Source organism: Thermobia domestica, chromosome 13, assembly GCF_964235325.1.
Source record: "Thermobia domestica chromosome 13, izTheDome1.hap1.1, whole genome shotgun sequence".
In the NCBI taxonomy this organism is placed as follows: Eukaryota; Metazoa; Arthropoda; class Insecta; order Zygentoma; family Lepismatidae; genus Thermobia; species Thermobia domestica.
Window position 1 is genome coordinate 183,743,529 of NC_137466.1, and position 25,469 is coordinate 183,768,997.

Genomic DNA, 25,469 nt, shown 5'->3' on the forward strand with positions numbered 1-25,469 from the left:
CGTAGTATAATTATTTCCTTGTCAATTTGCTTGTTAGACTTAAGCCTGATAACGATTTTTCTCCATCAGTTTCCAAATACTCAGCAAGAAGTATTATTTCTCTATCACCATACATCTTTTCCATATCGACCATGTCAGTTGGCAATGTCGAATCGTGGAGAAGAGAAACTTTATCTACCACACCTTCGATAGGGAATCTTGTGGATTATCAATTAAAGCCTGATAAACTGATGGATGATTATTTATAAATTTATTTTTTTGTAATTACACATAAAGGTTTGATATCATTCCCACGTTCCCTCTCCCTAGAAAGCAAAAGGGAACGAGGTTCCGGGGAAGTGGTCAGAGGTGAATGGGAATTTCCCCCTTCTTCCTCTTCAATTAGGGCCAAATTAAGATGAATTTCAATTAAATTATCATAGTATAAATATTTCCTTGTTGAATTACCGATACTTTTCAGTGCAAAAAAGGATGAAATTTAAAGGCCCAAATCAAGGTAGGTAGACCAACGTGAAGGAAAAAGTGTAACATTTTCCATATAGTTATGCGTACAATCCAAACTTAAAATTTCCGTGTAATTAAGGTTACAGTACAAATTTTATGTCTATCTTCCTCACAACTTTATGAGTTGATTGCCCTGTGCTGTAAGCGCTTCATATAATAAACAGAAGCTTGTAACATTATAACGTTACAGGAATATTATTTGTAGGTAGCGACTGCATCCACACCCAGGTACGATATTAGTGTGAAAACTAGATGGAGGTTTTTCCATTTCTAGCCAATAGCTACTCGTACATCAGTTTTAGTGACGTCAAAAGGCAGAACGTCATAAACAATTTGTAACATGCTTTCTTATTGGGTAAGGAAATTAAATAGTGACCGTCTGCTATGTGTGGAAATCTAAATTAGCGCACGAAAGAAACTGACGACGCGTTTGAGAATGAGTCGGTTGAATTTCATGGTAAGCAAGTAAAATTCAAAGCTCCGCTTAGTAGTAGTTTCTTTTTCTTTTTTTTTTTTTTAATTACCGGTATGTTATTTAATAACAGAACAATATTTTCTTGAATGTAGTTGTAAAGTAGTAATTTTCTTAAACATATTATGGTATGTTATGTGATATACTGATAACAACGAGATTAGGTGCAGAATATAAATTCCGATTATTTTTGGAGTATGTTGAGAAGAAGAAGTCCAGAAGCATGTAAAAAAACAAAATTTACAGGAGAAATGAATGATGCAAGTATTTAGACGTAATGTAACCAAATCTATTATAAGCTAACCTAAACTAATCTAGGGTAGTGTTTAGCCTTGGGGGGGGGATAGGTTTTTACCGACTTTTTTGCGATATTCTATTCACATTGGTTTGGCTTAGATTAGCATTTAATTCAGACAGTATTGCCGAGCGAGCGTCAGCGAGTGAAGGCGGGTTAGACACCCGCAGAGCACATTTTCTTCTGTCTTCTTTAGTGTTGGCCCCCAATTGCTAAAGAATTACCGTAATCTACTAGCAGAAATAAGCGAATTTCTATTACTTTTTTTGGAAAATTATGGTGGATCCCTAAACTAATATAATATAACATAAACTAATCTAAACTAAGTTAATGTAAACAGAAATCACCCAAATTGTAAGTTTTTTTTTGGATATAGTATACATAAAGCCGCGTCAGTTCCCGAAGGAGCTGGACGCTCATACTTTTAGGGATTATTCATTCAGTATCTACGAACTTACCAAGGGGGTAACAAAGCGACTTTGATTTACTTATCAACTGATACGAAAATAAAAAAGAACGTACCTGTACTTTATATCTGCATGTGTAGTGCCCTTGTACTTTATCTATGACTATGTGTGCGTGTGGGGGGGGGGAATTTAACGCATATCGCATGTCTTGTGCACATGGATACTTCTTAATATTGCACTACGTACAAAAATTTATGGTATTTCATGTAGAAGTGGTAATAGAACACAGAAGAAACGCAGATCACGGCGTTCTCATGTATACTATTACCGTTTTTTTTTTTTTTGATTAAAGGAAAAGAGCTGAACCCCTTCTGCTAAACGTAAGCTTTATTTTTTTAACCTTCATGGGAAGCAATTTGTTTATATTTCGTGGCATCGACTTGTGGTACGTTTGAAACCTGTCTAGTTTGTGTTAACTTTAGAATAAGGTTACTATCATACGTTACGGACAATATAGGTACTGATTAAGAATAGTCCGTCATAGAAATTGTAATTAAGGGTTTAAGTTCCAAAGTTGGGCATCCGTTTCCAGGAAAATTTTTAAAATTTACAGGAAAGATATGGATAATTAGATCGTTTGTGTGCTTGATAATATGTAAGAGTGTCGAAAAATCTGTTTATTTGTTATATATAAGCTGTTATAAACATGGGACTATACGGCGAGCGGAGGGAACTACTTGGCGCAAGGTAACCGAACAGTTGCATTGTTTGAAAGAAACGAGCATTTATGTTATCAACATGGCGAATGTACAACGGCAATGAACTAACAGTTTTAACATTTGTGAAGCAATACGTTAATAACGAGCAAAATTTTTTAAAAGTTTGTGAAGAGCACGGATTAATGAACCTAATAACAAATTGCAGAAAGTGTGGAAAGGAGATAGCGGAAAAACGTGGCGAAAGCGGACGCCAAACTTCGGAATAAATGCCGTAATTATAGATTAAAATGAGTCTGTGCATGTAAAGAGGAATGTAGTTATAGGATAAAAGCCCAGGTTTTTCTGAAAAACCCGACCCATATGGGTTTTTTCGTTTGTTTTTTTTTCGAAATATTTCAATGCGTTTGCGGCAAACGTGTTAAAATGTGACTTACGTTTTAAGATAGTCAATGTCACAACTTGCGACAATTTTTTTATTTACTGGTGTTTTGAAAAATGGCCGTCATTTTGAAATTTTTGATCGGATCACCGAGAAAATCTATACAGCTAATTTAGAGTGTCTCGTGCTTCTACTCTGAAAATTTCAACTTAAAAGACCGAAAATTAAGCTTTGTAGCGTGGATGCCCGTTATTTTGAAAAAAAAATAATAATAATGGCCGCCGTTTTGAAATTTTACGTTGGTATGCCTCCAAAATCTAAACAGGAAATTTAGCGTATCTCGTGCCTTGTAGCCTGAAAATTTAAACTTAGAAGACCGAAAGTTGTACCTTGTAGTGTGTGATACAGGCAGATACCACACACTTGGAGACATGTAGATCGTGTCGAGAAGGAGCCTCAGTGACGTTCGCCAAATGTGAATGCCAAATATATTGAATTAAAACTAAGATATCTTTCATGTTTTAAAATGTCGAATATGAAATAAATATTTCCCAGCGTAAAATAAATGATTTTATTGTTGAAGTTGACTTCCGATACTTTGTGCGTTCAATTACGGAGATTTCCCGAGCACTTGTTGCAAGACAGTTCTTTCCCGAAAACTAATTTTAAAAAACAAAGGTATAATTCATATTTTGTAAAGTTATCTAAATGTTTTAAATCAAATTATATATCTTCCAGCGTAAAATAAATAGTTTTATTGTTGAAGTATTCACTTCAGATGCTTTGTGCGTTCGTTTATGGGAATTTCCCGAGCGCTTCTTTCACAACGCAATTTTTCCGAGGATGTACCTTTCTTTATTGTAAATTCAATCTTCCACTAGTATGGAAGTATGAATTCAGCACTTGAAATAGTTACCGTTACGTAGTCGTCAGAGCTCCAAGTATTAAGCGTCTTAAATTTGACAAGAATTTTTACACTATTGCTGGTGTTGATTCTACAGAATGCATATTTGAAGAGTAGCAACAAATGAACTGAACTAAGCTGCTGCTGTTGGAAAACCAAATTTTACTGAAGAATAATGATTACTTGTATGTCTATAATTATAATTACTTGTGTTTACCATCAAAGGTAAGAAGTCATTCTGATAGTTTTACTAATGTATTTACATATTTCCTGGTAGTACCGGCACCTATGCAGTGACGTAACTAGGGGAACAAACGTGGCTTGTTCCCCGGGTGCCTAATTGGGTAAATATTTGGGGGGTGCTAAGTCGAGTTCTTGCCCCGAGCAACAACTAGCGTATTTACATCATTGCACCTATGCCCTTAAATCCGTAAAACCTCGATGTCGCCAAGTTGGGAAGCACACTATTCACGGAAAGTATTTTCTATTTTACTTCAAACAGGCTATAAGCATAATCCATACATTAATTTGCTCCACAATTATCCCAAACTAAGTTTTTTTTTTTTTTTTTTTTTTCACTGCATTCAGAGATTTATGAAGGTCTTATGTTGAATGTTAATGTGTACCTTAACGTGAAAGCATCTAATTCGCCCAAGAAAAGTCCAAAATCTGGGGGAAAAAATCATTTTCAATGTGATCACCTTAGTTGTACTAATGATATACTAACAATAAGCCACGTGGGTTTTTTAGATGTGTTCAATACGAAAAAAAACGGGTTTTTTTCGGGCTAGGCCGCTTGGGCAAACCCTGACTTGTCATGATTTCATACTAGTAACGTTTCACTTGTAAAGATAAAATATAGCTTCTGTACACTGTGCAGATGTACATTGCCTTTGAGTTAGAAGTCGCGTACCTTCAAAACAGGCTTGTAAACTTTTGCAATTTCAAGAAGAAAATGAATCCCACGTACGGTACCCTTTTCCCACGCTGAAAATCATATTTTCATTTTCTTTTCTGTATTTTCAATTCATTTCCCATTTACCACACACTGTTCGCCTGTTTTACATACCGTGTCTTTCGTAAAATTTCAACAACTGTCTCTCGTTATTTTTCAATAGTTCTATATAACTCACACATGATATTTGACAGCCTTAACATACACGCTCCTTTCGCGGCATTGTCTCCGCGAAATAGTCCACCTCCACATACACTGCCGCTTAGAACTTACAAACTCAACCATTTTCTTAGCTTTTACTACTCCCGTTACCTGACTTTCATTCATTCTTCCTCACAAACTTAAATAAATTCTCCAACTGACCCGGCAAATTTCCTAAAATTGGTCCCGCGATATAGCACTTAACCCTACTAATTTCCTACGGCGCAGTATTTCTGCACCATGTACGGAATCTTTTATGTTTATATGCACAGTCGTTGTCAATATGCGCACCTCTGTTGCTAACGCGCCTGTTCCCTTGGCGCGGGCACCTTTGCTACGCTTTTGGCCTGATTCACTTACATAGCATTCTCGCTTTTAACTGCTCCTAACACAAGTTGATGTGTGTCTGTATATATATATTTTACAGTCGTTTATATGACACACCCGGACGAGTATTTGTGTCTGGCACCCATAAATTTTACTCCTACCCTTAGAAACGATTTCTAAGGCACTTTGAGTGAATTTCATGGCAATAGCATAGCACGTAGTTATTTCCTGGGTACATCAGTTTGCATGCTTATTGTCAACCTATGCACAATAATTTGGGCATGTGCCAGGTTAATAAGGACCTAGAATCTTAGGGAATCATTTAAGGCAAAAAAATTGAAAGGGAAATGGTTTGTTATTCTCAATCAGCACCTTAAATTACTTCACAAATGAAGACTGCTTGATTTGGAACTTAATATAACAACAATCATGCAGGTTAATCTGAGATCATACCTTATGTTGCGATGCATTTCATTCTTTTATGATTAAATATACTCTTACGACCTTCAAACATTTCTTGCGGGACGAGTTTCATTCCTGTGTACAGATTGATTTTTGGAAGGCTTAACTCATGCTCCTCGTGATGACATATGCTATAAAGACTGTCAAGCAAAAGACTACTAACCGTCCTGTGCCAGATGACCACTAGTATGCAAGTAGTATCTCTAACCGAAGCTGGAGTCCGGTGGTGCTTCTGTAGGGAGCATGTGCATCGTCAATGAAAAGAACTGTATAAACAAAATTAGTGGGAAAAACATTTTTGTGGTACAGAACCCCATGCCCATTTCTTTGAGACACTTTTATGACCACACGTTTCCTTACCACAGTACTATTGCAGACCTATTTTATTATAGTTTCCTTATGGAGTATTACATCGTAAAGACCAGACAGTTTGCTTTACGGCTTCGTCATTATAACTCATGTTAGAGGCAATGTACTCATGTATGCATTTTTTTATTATTATTATTATTTGTTTATTTACTGGTCTTGGTCTTTTGGAATAACATTAAGTACTTGCACTTTTTTTTTTCAACATACCTCAAGTTCAATCAAAGTGATAAAAATAACATAATAAAATCATATTTACCATATAGTCCTTCAAAGGGGGTATCGTACACAATATAATATACAGAAGCTGCGATGGCTCAGTGGTCACCCCTGGTGCTGGGGGTCTCTGGTTCGATCCCAGCTCGCGCCAAGTGAACTTTGTGGTGAACAAACACCGTGTGCGTGAGTTTATTCGTGGTTCTCCCACTTCCTTCATATCACCATTTCTCATTACCACCGTCTCGCTTACCCTAGCCGGCATAATCTTAGGACGTAAAACTCAAAGTTTTCCTTTCATTTTACAATATATACACTCGAAACGACTGTTTTTATTGATGTAGTATAATGTGAATGACAGTGACACAAGTTGGACATGCGGCGCCCCAATTGTGTGCTGCACTCCTATTTGCCACTTCGGCTTGTGCATTTCTCACTAGGTTTTAAAGCAAATTCCTTGTATAAAGATTCCTGTTAAAACTAGGTCTAAAATATAGTTAGGAACTTCAAAGTAATACTAGAAGTTAATTTTATGCACACACACACACACATAGTAAGTTGAGTTTCAGTCTATAGAGTTTGAGCGATTTTCCTTCCTTTCTATTGGTATGTCTTGCCATGGAATTTGTTTCGGGACAGTGAAAAGGCAGATATGTGATTGAACACTATTTAAAGTTTCTGTGCAGGTGGGAAAAAAAAGATCATTTTTGTTGATTTTTTTATATAAATCGATTTGTTTCATTTAAATCAAATCTGTCTCCTCGTATAATACAAGTCGCGAACTGAAGAAAAAACATTAGGAATTACTATTAAATGCTAATTATGCTATTTAAGTGAAAGTATTGGGGTTGAATTTTGAATTATCCCCAATCGTTAACCTATATCAATCCCAAACAATGTTTCTTAACCCTTTTAAATTATGGCTCTTTTTAAAGGTAAATTATAGACTTTGTCAAGCAGCTACAGCATCATCCCTATTTATTCTAGGATCATGGTACATACATCACTCTCTTTAGAACAGAACAGCTTTTGAAAGGGTAACATTCACATTTCCCTATCATGTCCCTCAAGCGGGAAATTTTGAGAGTAATAGGCATTTTTTTAACTTTTTTTTTTTTTTTTTTTTATTTTGATCCACTCTGGATTCCCCTATGTTAACGCACAGATCTCAAAATCATCTGGGAAATACTAAGGGTTATGTAAACCTCGAAAACTGCTAGATGGTTTTCGTAGAATAGTTGTACCTTTTGGTATACAGTATAAATCCGGTTTTATACTTTTCAAGGGACTTAACAGAAAAAGAGAAAATGGTGAAAAGCTTTTCAAGCTATATATAATTAACAGTATATAGATTGACAGATGATTTGCGATTAGTTTAAATATCTAGCAGTAAAGAACAACATTAAAGTAAACAATTTTCAGAATACATTTTTTACATCTAACTGTTAGTTATTTCTGTCTGGCTATGTATTATTCAATTTGCATAGCAATGGAAGATATTTATGTAATAATATTAGTACTTTTGAAGTTCAATATACAGTTAACTTTTTCCTGTATCCCAAGTTATTTTTTAAATTTAATTAACCATTTCTCCTCTACATTCGCTGGTTTACAGGATGTGAATGACGGAAAACTCAAATTTTCCTTAACGTAAAAGTGGGAAGTGGAATATATTGTGAACGTAGAGAAACTGAAAAGGCCGAGAAAAATGGTGAGAAAACTAGAATTCTGAAAACTGGTATGTATCTTAATAATTACTAGGGTAAATATTAGATACCTACTTGCAGATTATTCTATTAATTAATAAATAAACAGAATCGATCAAATTCAAAATTACTTTAACCTGCTACCATAAATCATGATTTTAACCATGGCCATCTTGAGTATGTGACACGTTTGCTGTGGTCTTCCAAATGTGGGAACACTATTCTGCGTACGAGTTGCAGGGGGAAAACATCCTTATGCTAGCACTTAGAATAGCATATTTATCTGTTTATTTCTTTGCTATTTATTTGTATATATATATATATATATATATATATATATATATATATATATATATATATATATATATATATATATAATTGTTTTTCGGTTACAAGGTGTCTAGCAGTTATGCTTGGATACCATAGTAAGTTAAGTACGTGTCATCGCTAAGATGAATAGGATGTGTAAGTTCCAGTTTCCCCAAATACAGTAATCGAAGAATTCAATGATGATGCTTAACGTGTGATTCACCGTAAGTTTGCAACAATAATTGCATCTTGCTTAAGTAAGAGTAGAATGCAAGGCCTAAATACGAGTATAGAGAGGTTGATGTAAGCTCAGAGCAGTAATGTAGAATTTGTACGTGAAGGTGATTGTATTTTGTCATACTGTACATAAAGACATATACCTGAATGAAGAAATGAAGAAGTGTGTTTACATTCGATCAGCAAATTAACATTTCAAGGCCAATATTATATCTAAATTTACTTTGAGTATTAGAACATAGTGACAAAATGAAAACTCGTGAATATTTATCTTAATAGTGCTGTTCAAATACATATTTTTAATATCTTCTTTTTTAAGGTTCCCTTGTATTCAAAGTTTCATACTTCTAATGAATAAGGTGTCAACAATTTTATTTTCATATTTTAAAATTTAAGTATTTCCGTATTTTTCGAAATATACGAGACGTGGTCAAAAGATACGGTGAATAATTTCACCATATTAGAAACAAAGTAATAAGCTTACATGGAATTTAATTTAATCTCCTTCAAAGTACTGACCTTGGCTAGCAATGCACTTATCGCAACGTTCAATCCAAGACTGGAAGCATTCCTGGAAGGCTTTTGGAAGGGCGTTCAGCTGCTCTGTCGTAACCCTCTTGATGTCAGGAATGGTGTCAAAACTTTTTCCTTTAAGCACAGTTTTAATTTTGGGGAAGAGGCAGAACTAGCATGGTACTATATCCGGAGAGTACTGTGGATGTGGACAAACACCAATATTTTTATCGGTCAAAAACTCTTGTTCGTCAGTCAAAAGTCGGAGAATGAATTTCGCACCCACTCTTCTCATTGGCAAATCGGCGGTTAAAATGCTAAAATTGTGAGATGCTAAGTTTTTCGGTAAGCTTTTAAATAGTTATTCGCCTATTTGAACGAACAAATTTTGCACTTTATGCACGTTTTCTTTTTTGTGGTTAATCGACGTCCCGAAGATTGCTTATCTTCTACCGATTCATTTCCGCTTTTAAATCGTTCATACCACTTGTAAACAGTCTTCAGAGTTACAGCATTATCAGCGTACACCAATTCAATATTTCGTGGGTTTCTTGGCACTTATCTGCAACTTGAAATAGAACTTAATATTCCGCGTTGTTCGAAATCCATGATGCGCGAAAGACACGGTAAACACGACCTCCCTCTAGCGGCTCTGGACGCGGACTGACAAGTCAGAACGTGTTTCATCTTGACGCTGGCTGTCTCAACGGATCAGCTATCGAACAAATTACATCAAATGAGTGTAGCGTCAGCAGTTGCTGCTTAAAAGGGGAAAAAATCGTATTTTTGATCACACATTGTACCTGAGAGCTGTTTTCATCCCTGCATTCAAAATTCAAAATTGTAAGATTGTAGAAGTTCGTTTTCTTTGGATTTTATTTGTTTCTTGCGCACTGAATAAACTTTTTTTTTTTTTTTATTGACGTATTTTCAGTAATAATTCTATTTTATTTTATGTATTTATTATCTACACTGAACTAATAGTTTACAGTTCCACGTTAATTGAGGGTCCAATATCTAGTGTTAGTGGTTTGGTCTATGAAAGTCAGTTAATCGTGAATTACCTTTTAACAGGCTTCGAGCCGTATGCTTGAGCTTGAATTAATGAGGAATGTGTTCAGGGAAGATCATTGGACTATATCTGTGTTCCACGTTCCGAGTAGTGAATGGAATGAGGAAATACATTGTCCGTTGTTATATGCACTACAGAACAAGCCCATTTGTTTCGTCTTAAGGTAGTTCACAATGTATTTTTACAATTCAGGCACTAAAGAAAACTAAACATAATAGATTTATTTTATTTTTACCCGATTATTTGTCACAGATTTTCTTTCATTTATTTATTTACTTCATTGTTACATACTTAGGAAGTATCGTAGTAGAATTGAGGAGTTTGATGTAATAAGGGCGTAAGCCCTACGCTTAAAAGGTTAGTCCCTTTTTGCATCAAATGCATGAGTGGTTTTTATCATGCTTGTTAAGCCTCCTGTCAAAATTTCAACTCGATATCGGAATAAAATGCTGCATATTACATTATTTTATGTAAGAATAAAACTTCACTTAAATTTTCAACATCGTTTTCTCCAAATGCATATTTCAGACTTACGCCCTTATTGCATCAAACTCCCAATTAATATTTAACTATTTTCGAGGTTTATTTTTAAAAATAGGTAAATTGAAGTATTAGGTTCATCATGCTTAAAACTAGCCGTTTATGCAAGATGTACATTACTAACAATTAAAGGACTAAGGAGGGAGTAATTAAAAGTTTTAACGGAGAGCTTTCGAGGGAAAAATCAATTAAACTACTGTACAGTTAACGAAAGTTGGCTTCTGACAGGTTGACAGAACACGTAGTATATTGGAAGCGCTGTTATCAAAGGCTCTGCAACTAACTTAGAATGTTTAACTCATAATTTTATAATTGTAATAATACGAAAGGAACATCTGATTTCCAAATAATAACTATAATAGAACTTAGAATATTAATATTCTACAAGAAGATTAAAGAAGTGTTAACACAATTTTCTAAACGTATGCAGCTCCAATATTTCTCTTCATCTAATGCAGAGTCTTCACAATCTTCTAATACTGAATCGAAGTTGGATTCGAACACTGTGTTAAAAAGAAGGTACTTTTTAACCCATTAAAATATACTTTAATTGAACTTCTGCCTTTATAACTTAACAAGGGTATTTCTCAAACACATCCACAAATTATAGTGAGTTACTGCTTCTCTGTACTTCGAATACAAATTCTCGTGTAACAGGTAAGTAAAAGACTTTTTCTCTGAGTGTAATTGGAAGACGCATGCAGAAAAGAAAATTAAAACTGCAAATGATTTACTAAACTCTGTTTCGTGCTAACGTGAAAAAAAAAAATAAAAAAAACTAATTCTTTTATTTAAACAACATTAAACAGAATACGTGAGTTAAATAAAGTGTGAAAATATTTCTGAAGCCGAAGCTGTCTTTTGCTGTCTAGAAGTCGAAGGCAACAGAATTGGTTCCCGAAATTACACTAGGAATATAATAATACCATTGCGATTCCCAAGACACATACTATATAAGTATTAATTACTCTTAATATAATTGCTGTATAATCGTTGAGTGATAACTATTTGTTTTGCCTTATTTTTTCTTGTGATATTGTTGCATACTAGAATGTTAGTTTCTCGATATTTTAGAAATGGTTTTCATTGTTTCCAAAACTTTTTTTGTAGGCGAGTTGCAGTACACAAATTGTCACATTCCTTGTAAGGAGCAGAGAATGAAGAAATTTATTGTTATGTATGATGTGCACAAGCCTGGAAGAGAGAATGGAGTCAGTTGGATATCAATCTGTGGTGCTTTTGATCAGTTGTGAGCATCCTTTTTGATATCTTGGTGTTGTTCATTGAAATCAACGGACTTACACAAGCTGGAAGTGTGAACGAGTACTCAAGTGCGACCAAATAGAACATTCACGAAATTGAGAACATGATAAAAATTCAATTTTTGAAACAAAATATACTAATTGGTAAATTTAAATTTACTTAACATGTATGATAGACAAAGCACTTCATATTTGCTTAAATCAGTAGTTATGGAAGTTTTTGAAAAGTTTCCACGTATTGTCAACGTTTATTCAGGCTCACATGAAACTTGTCAAGTGTAATGTAAGCCTGCCATTTGCTCAGTAGAAATCAAAACACGTATTTATTTAAAAAAAAAAAAAAAAATTGTCGGAACTCTTGCAATACCAGTTATTTTCCCTTCTTTTATAATGGCTTCATTTGAACAACTTGTTGAATTTATTGCCCGTTTGTTACAATACGTGCATGGTGTGTGGTACTTTGTATTCGTTTTACATGTAGGTTTATAACTAGCCAAATATTTATTTTTATGAATAATCATTAAAATTGAGAAAAAGAGGTTTATAATTATTAGAAAATATCTGGGTATGTTCTAAGTTAAGAGCTAAGATATAAATTCCATATTAGCGGTACAAATCTGAGATGACATACATCATTCTCTGTACTGTATAAACTTGTTAAACTGCATTTAGATAATTGTAAATAATAAGTAGTTTATTATCGAAAATTAGGTTTTTATTCCTGCCTATAAAGATAATCAAGAAAGTTCTGAAGCTTTTTCACCCACCACCTTCGAACATCGATATGTCACCTAAGACGTACCTGGACGATCAAAAATAATCCCCATCAGCATCAACACCCTCTGCCTACGTTCTGGAAGGTCATGGATTCCATCGTAATAGAACCTAATGGGCCGTAAAACAAAGGAGGTATCAAGTGCATTTTGCATCTCTACTAGGGATTTGAACTGGCGTCCTCTAAGGTGATTGTCCAAGGAATGGAACAGGTGATAATTGGATGGTGTAATGTCCACAGAGTATGGCGGAAGCAATAGTATTTCCCATCCAAGGTTTAGAATGGTGTCCCGGGTCATCCTAGCCACGTGGGGCTTAGCGTTGTCCTGCAACAGGAGGTCCCCTATGCGATTCAGAAGTGCTGACAGTACACAGTTGCGTTGATGCTCTGACCAGCTGGTAGCAGTTCCATATGCACGATGCCGCGAGCAGTCCACCAAACACACAAGGAAGACCTTCTAGTGCTGTGCTGGTTTCGGCTACTTTGAAACCAGTTAATGGGATAGTAACGAATAATAACGGCTCCGTGGAGCTTCGTACAAGACCCACTTCTCATCACATATCAACACCCTGTTCAGAAATGGCTCCTTCCTGAGACGAGACAACAAAGAAACGCAAGTATCTGCTCGCGTTGCCTTCTGGCTCGAAGTCAAATTATGTGGGACCTATCGACTCAGTTTGTAGTGCTTTCCAAGTTGTAGGTGCTGCCGAATGGTTTCTCCACTCATACTGAATTGTAGTCCCAGTTCCTCACATATCTGGCCACTGTTCGCCTGAATTGTACATGTGGTGGTCTTCCGGCACGTGGTGCGTCTTCGAGTGTTTCGTCACCGTCCTTAAACTTGTTAAACCACCACTGCACTTTCTACGTAGTCACGATACTCTCACCAAAAGTGTGGCATATTTTCCGCCGCGCTGCGGCGGCATTTGGCCCCAGTTTCAACTTGTACAGCATACACACTCTTGTGACATTCTGTTCCATGTTCATTCTGTCCTTACGCAAGTTCACGGTGTAACTGAACTGCCACGATCACATAGTATGTTGGATATACCCATACCAAGAACTGACCTTCGCCTTATCTCCATTCGCATTCAACTTAGGGTGTCCTAGGGACAATTTAACGCAGACCTCCACAAAAACTGACAGAACTTTGTTGGTTACCTTTATAATATTAGTGAATACATTTACGTTTAGGTGCGTATGTTACACTTTGGATTTAGTTAGTATTTCTAATATGTTTTGATTGGGAATAGCTTCAAACATCACCATATTCTTTGATACCAATGAGCCATGCCGAACATCTCATTTCCAGGATTCAATATATTACCAAAATCTATTGAATGTTTAGAAATATATGTATAATCTTTACACTCTTCGAAGAAAGAATGGAGCCAGTTGAAAATCAATTCGTAGTGCTTTTAACCAATTATTAGCATCTATTTTGATATCTTACTGTAGTCCATTGATATCGTCGATCTTAGACAAGCTGGTTTGGAAGTGCATTATATGATTCATGTAATATTTTCTTTCTGGTTAGATCATTGGTTCATATCAGACAGGACATCACCATCAGTGAAAAGTTATTTACATTTTTTTAACGTACGTTGTAGTACGACTCTCCTTTACGTATAGACTCGTCAAAGGTCTGATCTTATACAAGTAATGAGAACAGTGTTATAATTCCTATCTGGTTTTATGCTACATTCCCTGAATTTAATTGCCTCCCATCTCTGTATCTTTTTTACCACACGTGTGGAAGGCGTCATAACCGTCAGCACGTCAACCTTTGTCAATGTACCGCAGCGATCACCATGTTGTATGTGTGATGTCTTTCCTTGTGTTGTGGTGCTTCCCGCGAAGTGGTCACTTTTGACGAAGAGGTCGCCACGAAGTCCCGGAAAACATTGTTGGACTGCACCCACTTGCCACTTCAATCTCGATCCATGCACGTGGTTCGTGTTTCCGAAACATATTGTTATGGCGCATCAAATTGCCTTCTCTAGAACATTGCTTGTTTTGACTGAATAACACATAGTCGTTATCTCTCGCCATACTTCATCGTCTCACATTCCCTTATCACCTGCGGAACTCCTGTATTGCTGAGACACATCCTTCTGACGTGTAAACAGTGTCGCCGTTACTTTTCTAAGCTCTGTATTTGGGAAAGTATATAATTTTTTTTTATATCTTTTTCATCAAGTAAATATGAAATTGTGCAGGTCTCATACACTATAAATTTCTTCACAGACAAGGATTAGAGAAACGATCATGTAAAATACGAATCATTTGATATAAATTTAATTTAAGAGTATTAGAAGAATTATGTATATCTCTAAAATGACCACTTCCTTCGAGGTGGAGATGTGTTGTTTTCCTGATATTGCTAAGTTTTGGTGTGTATCAATGAAAAGTTCAGTTGTGAAACTACAATCACCTTAAATACAAATTATTGTAACGCGTGATAACTGAAATCATCAATTGTAAATGTAATTGAATTAATTCATAAATTGAAGGAAATGTTTGTATTATGGGTAAGTTTATTAGATATTGTAGTATCTACATCTTTATTCCTTATTTCATAAGTTGTATGCTTTTGGTGTTGGTAACTTTGAACAGCGATCATCATGTTTCAACAGTATGAACAACATTGCGTACAATTGTTTGCTTAGGTTGAAGAAAAGAATTATGACACCATAAATTTATCTGTGAAATGGGGTATATTTACCATACATGTTTTATAAGGACTTCGGGTATTTTTTTTTTCACGTTAAAATAAATGGCTCATTCTCTGAAGTTATTGATAAAGGAATATTTAGGGCTCGCATACTCATTTTTGGTGAGGTGTCTTGTATTGTAATTTCAGTATTCTTGATTTTTACGTGTTGTGTAGAATTGAAGAATAGGATCATGATAACCAAAATATTGTAGTACTTGTAGTTTAGTTTCATTACTTTTTTTCTTCCATCCTCTGTCTTAAGTTCCAGAATAGAAAAAAAGCTTTTCAGTAAAATCCACATAACCTTGTACACAGGTATGTAAGAATTCTGAATATGTAAGATTTTCTGAGGAAATCTTTTTTTTTTCTTTCTTTCTTTTTTTCTTAGAATATTGAGCTATAACACATGGCGAAATAAAATTCCACTATATCTGGTTTCTGGCTCCTTCCTTCTTACGATAGATATTTTGCTTTTTTTTTTTTTTTTTTTTTTTTTTACTTCAAAGATAACATACTGTATCTACAAATTATTAAACATATAGGATGTTTCAAGGGAAAAGGGCAATACTTTGAGAAACGGTAGTATGACTAATTCTAAACAGACAACTTCATATGGGCATTGGTCGTATACTGAATGGTTTGAGAGCTATTGGTTGTGAACCACTTTTTATCTTAGGCTGCTTATTCCTCAGTCTGTCGTCACTTTACAGCGGTGAGACATAACGCACTTAAAATTTGATGGAATGACTTTTCCAACGGTTTGCAACTTGTGGCAGGTGGTGTCTTTGAGAGGGAAGTTGTAGAGTACATGTAACATTAATTTAAGATTTATTTAAGGGAACTGTATGGTAACGTTGATTTCCAATTTCCTTCAATATCTTCCCTTCCAAGATTAACTACAGAGCGAGCAATAAGCAACATAAGGTCAGAAATTGTTCGCAATCTGTAACTCTGAAACCATTGAGAATAGGGCTCATATTCAATTAACTTTTTTGCTTAGAGTCACCTATGTTGACATTTATATTCCAAAGTATTCCTCTTTCTCCCTGAAACACCATATATACAAGCTGCTTTTTCACGTATTTTACCGCTTTGTTGAAATTTGTATTTTACCAATATCGAAATGTTATTTTTGTTCATTCTGTACGTGATCAGAAAGACTAAATCATACCTATTCTACGTTTCTTCGTCATAATTTAAGTGCTTTATTAATGTTTCATAAATATTTAGGAAGTACTTATTTCACGTCGCTTATGCTTAAATATTACCAATATGACTAATTTATTTTAGTTTTTAATTTTAACTGGATCTTAAGTCCTTTATTGTAATCCTTGTACAAGAGTTCATAATCAATTCGAACATTTCATCATTTCCTCAAGCTGAGTATATTTGGAGGATGTTATTAAAAATTTGCGAAGCAAAAATATAATCTGTATCATTTACTAATTTACTCTAAATTTATTGTCTATACTCTATCAGATATTTAGCGAAAAATTTCTAGTTGCCAATGAAGTATTCTCAAAAGCATTCGACGAAAGAAGGCATTGAATTACGATAAATTTAAATAAGAAAATAAATTTAGGCCAAGATAAGAAAATCTGAGTCGTATTAAATTGGTTGCCATTTAAAAGTTTCATCTACAATATTCGTGTTCAGTTTTGGTGGTAGTAATCGTCTTTTCACGTACATATCTTAGTAGTACCTCAAGTGCTCCTTCTTTGCACGAGTAGGACAATGTTTATGCAAAGACTTGAAAATAAAGAAATCAATGAGATAAATAGCGAAAGCCAAAGTCAGCTACCATGCACGGGAACATTAAGATTTATGCAATTTGAAAATAAATAAGTGAAATAACTAAGAGCAACGTCAAAGAAGTTGTCCCTGTGATATTCCCCTTCTTGCGTAAGCTTAGGTTTAAGTGTAGTTAAGTAAGACCAATACCTGGGCCGATGCCGCCTTTGTCCATTTTTGTGTTTTTCACCCAGTCTCATCCCCCCTCCCTAACGATGGGGGTTGAACTTACCATTAACGGTATCGTCGGTGTCACTGTAATCACAACGACACCGAAAACTATGGATTTGACACTTATATTGGTCTTCTTTATTTTTATTTTTTTTATGTCGCTCCTCTTTATTTATTTATTTATTTATTTTTTTTTTAGAGCTGGTCTGGGTGTCTTACCGTCACAGTACTTTTTCCCTCAGATTTTAAGTCACACGTGTATGAAGTTCGGGTTAAATTCAGAATTATGCACATCGACTTATATATATATATATATATATATATATATATATATATATATATATATATATATATATATATATATATATATATATATATCATAGAGTAACATTCATAAGATTTAACCAGCATATGTCCTACGAGGGGCGTTTCATATTGATTTACACTTTATTTTTTATTTTATTTTTATTTATTTATTTATTTATTTTTAACTTATAAGAACCTTCATGCCTCAGCAGATACATTCGCTTTCTTAACATAGTTTCCATTAAGAACCGTCGTAGCAACTTCTCTGTGTCCTTTGCGAACCACTTTTTCGGATTCTGTTGCATCCACGTCCGGACAGCGTCTTGCAGTTTCTGGAAGTCGGCGAAATGATGTCCACGCACCGGTTTCTTCAATCCCTCGAAGGGTGTAATCAGAAGGGACCAAGTCAGGAAAATAAGGTCGGTGTGGCATCACCTAGAACCCCAGCTCATTAGTGGCAGTTATGGTTGTCCGACTCGTGTGGGAACGAGCGTTATTTGTGTTGCAGAAGCACACCTTTCGCCCATTTTCCTGGTCGTTTCCTCTGAATTACACGGCATAAACTCCGCAGCGTTGTCACATATGACTAGCTGTTAATGGTGGTCCCGGGTTCCAGCCAATCGATGAGGATAGTTTTATCCTTGTCCCAGAAGACAGTTGCGATGTGTTTGCCTACTGAGGGCTGCGTGGGGAACTTCTTTGGCGTGGGGCTGCCTTTATGCTTCCACTGCATTGATTGGGCCTTGGCCTCTGGCTCATGGTAGTGTAGCCAAGTCTTTTCGCCAGTAATGAGTTTGGACATAAAGCCTTCTAGATCCTGGCTGTAGTGCTCCATAAGATAACTTCTCACGTTCTTGCGTTGTTGTCTCTGTGTTGCATGCAGGGATTTGGGCCACCTGACAGACACCTTACACATCTTAAGGTGTTCGTGTACTATGCGGTGCAAAGTGATTCTGGCGGTGCAAAGTGACTGTGGCCGCCTCAGTTCCGTGCACGTGATGCACCTGTTGTCCTGAACAAGCCGCTCCACTCTTGAAGTGTTCACTAGTGTTGTCACAGACACTTTTCTTCCGGAAGTGGTTCCCTTCTCCGTTGATGTGCGGCACTTTTCCAGCCGTCCACCCAATTGTATACGGTTTTACGTGACTGTGCGCACTCTTCACACACTGTCACCAATCGCCTGTGAATTTCCGCAGTTTGTACCTCCTCTTTCCACAGAAACCACATTCTCCAGCTCTGTGTTTGTTTATCACCTTCCATGTTGTCCGCTCACTTGCTTACAACTGTTGGTGTAAGTGCTGTAGTTTTCCAGGGAGTACACTTCTCTGTATTGTTCTTCCACCTGAAGGCATACCTAAGTACTACTTCCTTTCAAGCGTAATGTCGAGCTCAATGGAGGAGTCTGAAAGAAGGAAAAAGGAAAGTGTAAATCAATATGGAACGCCCCTCGTAAAAGTGCGGGCACAAACCCTAAATTTTACAACTTCTGCAGTTTATGTGTTGTACCGTTTAGGGCTTATGGACTTGTGCCTATTCCATTCACTTGTTTTGGTTCTGAAATTTGCCACGACCAAACAGAACTGCGACAATGCAGTTGTTGCCATGATGCTACGTATTATGAACGTAGTTAATTTCAACGCTAACAGTTGCATTATAATAATACTGAAAATATTATTCTGCAGTTATATATAAATATATCTAAAATAACTTACTTCATTAAGAGATTTTTTTCTTTTTTTACAGGTTATTTTAAAATATAAATTAACTCAAAAAATAAAAACTGCCTTTATAAAGAGGTATACAGAGCCTCATTAAGACAGAATATATTATTTTAAGTTCGACTTATTTATCAGTGGACTGTGCCATCAGAAGTATGCTGCAAGCCAGGGACATCCATCTTTTATCCCCTCAGGATGGATACTTGTAAAACTCTTTCCATATTCCTTACCCACATAGCACACGGACGTCCACAGGACATCTGAGATTGATCTGCAATGGACAACGGGACATCCCAGTATCATCCGAATTTGCTCCCGGGACATCCATAGGACCTCCGCGAGATACCCAGGTGTCTGCTAATATCCCGGATAACGGGATATTCAACGGGACCTCAAAGGGATTTCTACTGGTAAGTTGTGGGATAATGTGGCCCTAGATATATCTGGCGTGGGATTTCCCTGGAATCTCCTGTCGCATTCGGGGTGTTCCGTAGACAACCTACGTGAAAATCCTTTAGAACGTCCCATGCAGAACTTCCATGGAATGTCTACTCATTATCCCGATAATCAGGGAACTATGTAGGATAATTGGGACAAAAATGGGACGTCCTAAGTTCGTCGTGTGTTATGTGGGTTACCTTCGTGACAAAAGTACTACTATCTTCAAATTTCACGTTAATACCTATAGTAGTATGGGCTGGTCGATGATGAATCACACACTTCCACTTTTATATAATAGTATAAATTGACTTATCTAAATTAAAATGTTACGTAATTCTGATAGTCCATTTTTTTCGTTGTAATATTCCATTCTATTTATTATTTTAATACTGAAATGTTATTTCTCATATATAGTATTAACTTGAAGCGAATAGAATGTCCGCCATGGTGTCCAGTGGGAAACTTATCTCAGTAATACAATACATATTGACAAAAGTCACGTATCTAATGTCACAAACTCAGTAGACGTCCAACAAACAGGCTGAAGCACCCAGTCATTCATGAAACAGTGCGTTGCTGAACAAGGTCATGAAAATGCACCATGAAGAGCACACAGTTACGATTTATCTTTCTTTACGAATTGACACTGGGGCATTGTGCCGAAAAGAGAATAATACAGTTGTTTTGATATGCTGTCTACCATATGCACCGGTCGTAAATGCACGAGGCTTTGTCCTCTTGGGTTCCTCAACCAGAGATGGCAGAAAACACAAGGAAAAGTATCGCACTAGCTAAAAGGAAGGACAGAAATATATAACCATGGGCCCCTCTGGCTGGGGGACAGTGAGACGTGTCCTCCTCAATATTGTGTGTAGCAGATGAAAATGATCACAAACTATTTAGATCTATATGGAAGAAGTAATGAAATATGTACACAAATTAATAGTACATGTGCTGTTAAGTATTAAGTTTGTGTGACTGAAATGTCTGTGCGATGTGTGCCGCTATCAAAGAAGAAAATAGAACTACAGTTTCTGATTTGTTGAAGTAGTCTCGGCTGCAGCCACACACTTTTATCGGCTCAACCAAATGACTCTATTCCATAATGAAAGAAACCTGGAGAAGTTGATGGTGAATTAAGAAGGGAAATCGACAAACTCAAGGAAATACACAGTAAACTTAAAGGTGGCGAGTGGAATTAAAACTGATAGAGAAATATGAAAAATGTATATAGAGATTAATTCCATACAAATCGAAAGGTAGCACGAGAAATATTATTATACCAGGGTAGAAACTAAAGTTCTAAAGGTGGAAATGAGGCTTCAATGAGCGAATTGCAGCTTGAGGAAGATGGAAATAATACATTAAGAAACTATGCCAGCAAAACTAAACTGTGTGTTTTAGGCATTGCAACGAACAATGAAGTAAACGAGAATTGCAAATGAACTACAATGCTGAGGACAAGTTCCAACACACACAGCGAGATGAAGAACAAAAAGTAAATAATACGTATATCACCTATTGAGTTTATTAAGAATACAGAAAAAAAGGGAGAAATAAATATTCGGAATATGTTATCAAATGCAGAGACTCGTCATCATAAGACCTTTTAGAGAGAGTTTAAATTTTATTAACATGAAATATGTGAGAACTAACAATTACACTGGCGAAAATCAGTTTAAGAAAATCGAGTAGGAATTCATGGGTTTGGTTCAAAGTTGTACACAAGAATAAAGCGATGGTAGATTCTACTGTTTTCAACATGGCAGGGCCAGAATTTGTGGGGGGAAGGAGGAAACTGCCCCCAGGGAAGCTCCCCGCCGTTCGAGGGGGGCACTTTAAGACAAAATTTTCCTACTCCAATTTTGCAGCACTGTCTTTACCCATCGTATATTTTGAGTCTCTTAGGAGGAAATTTCATAAAATCACACTGGTCAAGAAGTCTGTAACAAAAAAGAATCAAATTGGAGTGTTCTACTTCATCTTCCCAAGTAACCAAAATGGTCGGCAAAACGTTGATTTCTGGTTGAGTTCACTTTTTTTTGCGTAAAATAACTTTGGGACATAAAACATTCTCTGATAGTAAAAATCGTTAATTTTAACGAACGGATTTTAGTTTTAATTAAACTATAATCTATGGTTGCTTATTTCGTTGAATTCAATCAACCAATATTCACCGTATGACCAACGATTATTTTTAGTAGTTGAAAATTGTCAACTTGGTTCCTTTTCAGCTGAAAATTGGTTGGTTGAAAACAACTGTGGCGAATCAGCCATCATCAATGTCGGAGAACCGCTGAAAAACAACGATCACAACTAAAAGCCAACCGTTCACCAACACTCACTTCGGTTTATAGTCCAGATATAACGCTATCCGATTACCGTTTGTCTCGAACCTTATAGTTGTTTGTAGATTCGTACCACTTCCGAGCATGCGAGTTCTTTAACACGGTATTGAACAGTATTTGACATCCAAGCCTTCGCGCAATTTCAACGTGCTATCGAAGTATGATGATTTTCATATGGGAAAATGTAATAGTGACTATATTGCTAGTGTTCTACGTGTGGCGTGATCTAAAAGTGTGCTTATGCACTCTCGAAAGTAACCAAAAACTTATTTCGCGTAAAATTGCATGACGTCGCCAGTTGGTGTGGTTGGGATAAGCCAAAGTCGTGCAGCCAATTTGTACACATTAGTCGTCGACTACCATTATTTGCCGTGTAATGGAAGTGAGGTGATTTTGAGTTTGTCACGTTCAGCAGCGAGGCTATATGTAACGTGGACCTACTGGTTAACGTGGAATCCAAACCACATGAGCTCCCGACGTTAATCGAACCGGGTCTCCCACGCTAATGTAACGGAAGTCGAATGCACCAATTGTATGCAATTTACTTTTAATGTGACCGCCGGCTGATGTGTTTATTCTTCTCATCGAAAGCATAGATTTATGGAAAATATTGAGTTACTCTTTAGGATACGCATTTCAATGAAAGTGTAAGAAAAATCCACAAGATACCCTATTTTGACAAATTTGAAACACTCTACCCCTTAGAAAAATACTTTAATCATATTGATAACAATCCAGTTTGAGGTTGAGTTGATTTTGAGTTTAACGTCCCGTTCAGCAGCGAGGCTATATGAGACGTGGACCTACTGATTAACGTGGAATCCGAACCACGAGCTCCCGCCGGGAATCGAACCCGGGTCTCCCACGTCAAAGGCGCGTACGCTAACCGCTTAGCCACGGAGAAGCTCAGGTATAAGTGTTTTCTAAAAGCAATTTCAAATGAAACAGTCATGCTCTCAACCCCAAAAACTACCTATTCGATACTAATCTCACATTATCATTCTTCACTTATACTATTGATGTGTGTGAACTTGAACAGTATCGTGAGTATCATAATTCATCTCAGAGATCCAGAAAACTATCGATTCGACACTAATCTTAGTAATTTTCCCTTGTTACCTCCTTACCGATGGGAGTAAACTTGAACTTAAGGGGCATGCGAGTATCACTATTCGTCTCAGCGACCCCGAAAATTGTGGATTCAAAACGAATATATACAGTTTTGGATTATTTTTATGCCACCTCTTCCCATCCTCCCTCCTAGGGTCCTAGCCCCTCAATATTCATTTGCAGATTGTAAATTTATGTCTAAGTTTGGTTTAAATTGCTACAGGCGTTCGTGAGTTATGCTGCAATATACGATACATACATACATACACACACTCATACTATCTATCTATTCGGCGTTATTCTACGTAGTTTTTTGACAGGCGAAGCGGGAAGCGTTGCAATATACCTAGGTATATATCATGCCTGTATATATATATATATATATATATATATATATATATATATATATATATATATATATGGGCGGATCCAGGATAGGATCAAGGGAGGGGCCAAACCATATTTTGCCGTTTTATCCAGTGTAAAGCAGGATTAAAGCCCATTTTATCCAGTGTATACCTCAGCGTCAAGGGAGGGCTTAGCCCCTAGCCCCCTTCGATCCGCCACTATATATATATATATATATATATATATATATATATATATATATATATATATATATATATATATACAGGCATGATATATACCTACAGAGACTCACTTTAATATTCGGCCACCACATAATGTGGAACTTTCTTGTCGCCTTCTTCGATGCAAGAAAAAGGTTTTAATACCTAATTGGATACTCTTTATTGTGTACCACCTCCTTCAAGTGATTTTGCATATTTCCAGTTATTTTTGCGGTATATTCAGCAGCAATATTGGCTCATTCTTCTGTTAACCTTCTCTCAAGTTCCTCCTTTGATGTTACTGCCACTTTCCGAACTCTAGGATCGAGTTCATCCCACAAATTTTCAATGGGATTGAGGTCCGGACTTTGTGGTGGAGTTTCGATAGCTTTGGGGCAGTTGTACAGAAGCCAGTCACGCACAACATGCGCCTTATGTTTTGGGTCGTTATCGTGATAAAATTTGAAAGTCTCGCTGATTCCAAATTTGTCCGCACTCTTGTGAAAAGTCTCTTTTAGAATGCTCAGGCACTGTTCTTTTGTCATTTTAGAATTTATAAACCTGAGTTCATCCATACCGACAGCAGATATGCACCTACAAACCATTATGTTACCACCACCATATTTGACTGTTGCTTGTAAATTCAGTTTCCTTAGTTCTTCATTCGCCTTTCGCCACACTATAACCCTGCTATCTGTCTTTAAAATGTTGAATTTGCTTTCCTCAGCAAAAATAACGTCTTTCCATCATTCTGTTTTTTTTTTTTTTTTCACATAGAATTTAGGAAACTGAAGTTGTTTCTATCTGCACACTTTGTTGACACATGGTTTCTTTGTAGCTACCTTTCCGTGGTATCCTTCGTTTCTCAGTACTTTCCGAACAGTCTCTGGGTGTACATCCTTTCCACACTCTCGCAACAATTCCGCTGCAATCTTCAGTGCACTTAATTTTGGGTTTTTCTTCACTTTTTTCACAATCACACGTTTGTCTTGTTCATTTAGCTTGATAGGCCGACCCTTCTGCTTCACGGATTCTATCGTGTCTTCGTTCTTATAACGTCGCAAGATATCACCGACTGTACTTCGTGGTATATTCAGGAGACGGGCAATATACCTATTGGAATCCCCCTTTTATGACGAAAAATGACCAGCTGGCTATGCTCAAAGATTGTGTTACAACTTTTTCGCCCCATTGGAAGTGTTATACTGCAAAGCCAATACCCATTCACACTTTCTAACACGAAGAGGTGAGAGTTGTGCATACGACGTTCCTTCCCCCACTCATATTGTTCTGTAAACTGGAGATACAGCAGTAAGATCATCAAGTCACTTTAGTGGCCGAATATTAAAGTGGCATAATATGAAGGCAGTTCGTAGAAACATAGCAGTTAGTTAGGCATAGTATGCATTTACAGCTTTTACGTATTAGGAAATAGTACACGAGACATGATAATTGTTCCCTCTCATCGCTTAGAAATCCCTATATATTTACATTAATGAGTCCTTTGACATAAATGACAACAATGTGGGGTGGCCGGAGTCTCTGTAGATATATTGCAACGCTTCCCGCTTCGCCTGTCAAAAAACTACGTAGAATAACGCCGAATAACACCTTCGGAGATGCATCTGTTAATTCCTGAGCTAGCAGACATGCCCATCTTGACTAAACTTGGGCTTAA

At 36.4% G+C, this 25,469-nt stretch overlaps 1 long non-coding RNA gene across 1 annotated transcript; it reads left to right on the forward strand.

Moving 5' to 3' along the window:
* The first annotated feature begins 784 nt into the window (after positions 1 to 784).
* On the forward strand, positions 785 to 12,854 carry LOC145667451 (uncharacterized). The gene is made up of 3 exons (XR_014127887.1): positions 785 to 961; positions 7,823 to 7,945; positions 11,695 to 12,854. It is a non-coding gene; the product is annotated as an uncharacterized LOC145667451 (long non-coding RNA).
* The last annotated feature ends 12,615 nt before the right edge of the window (positions 12,855 to 25,469 follow it).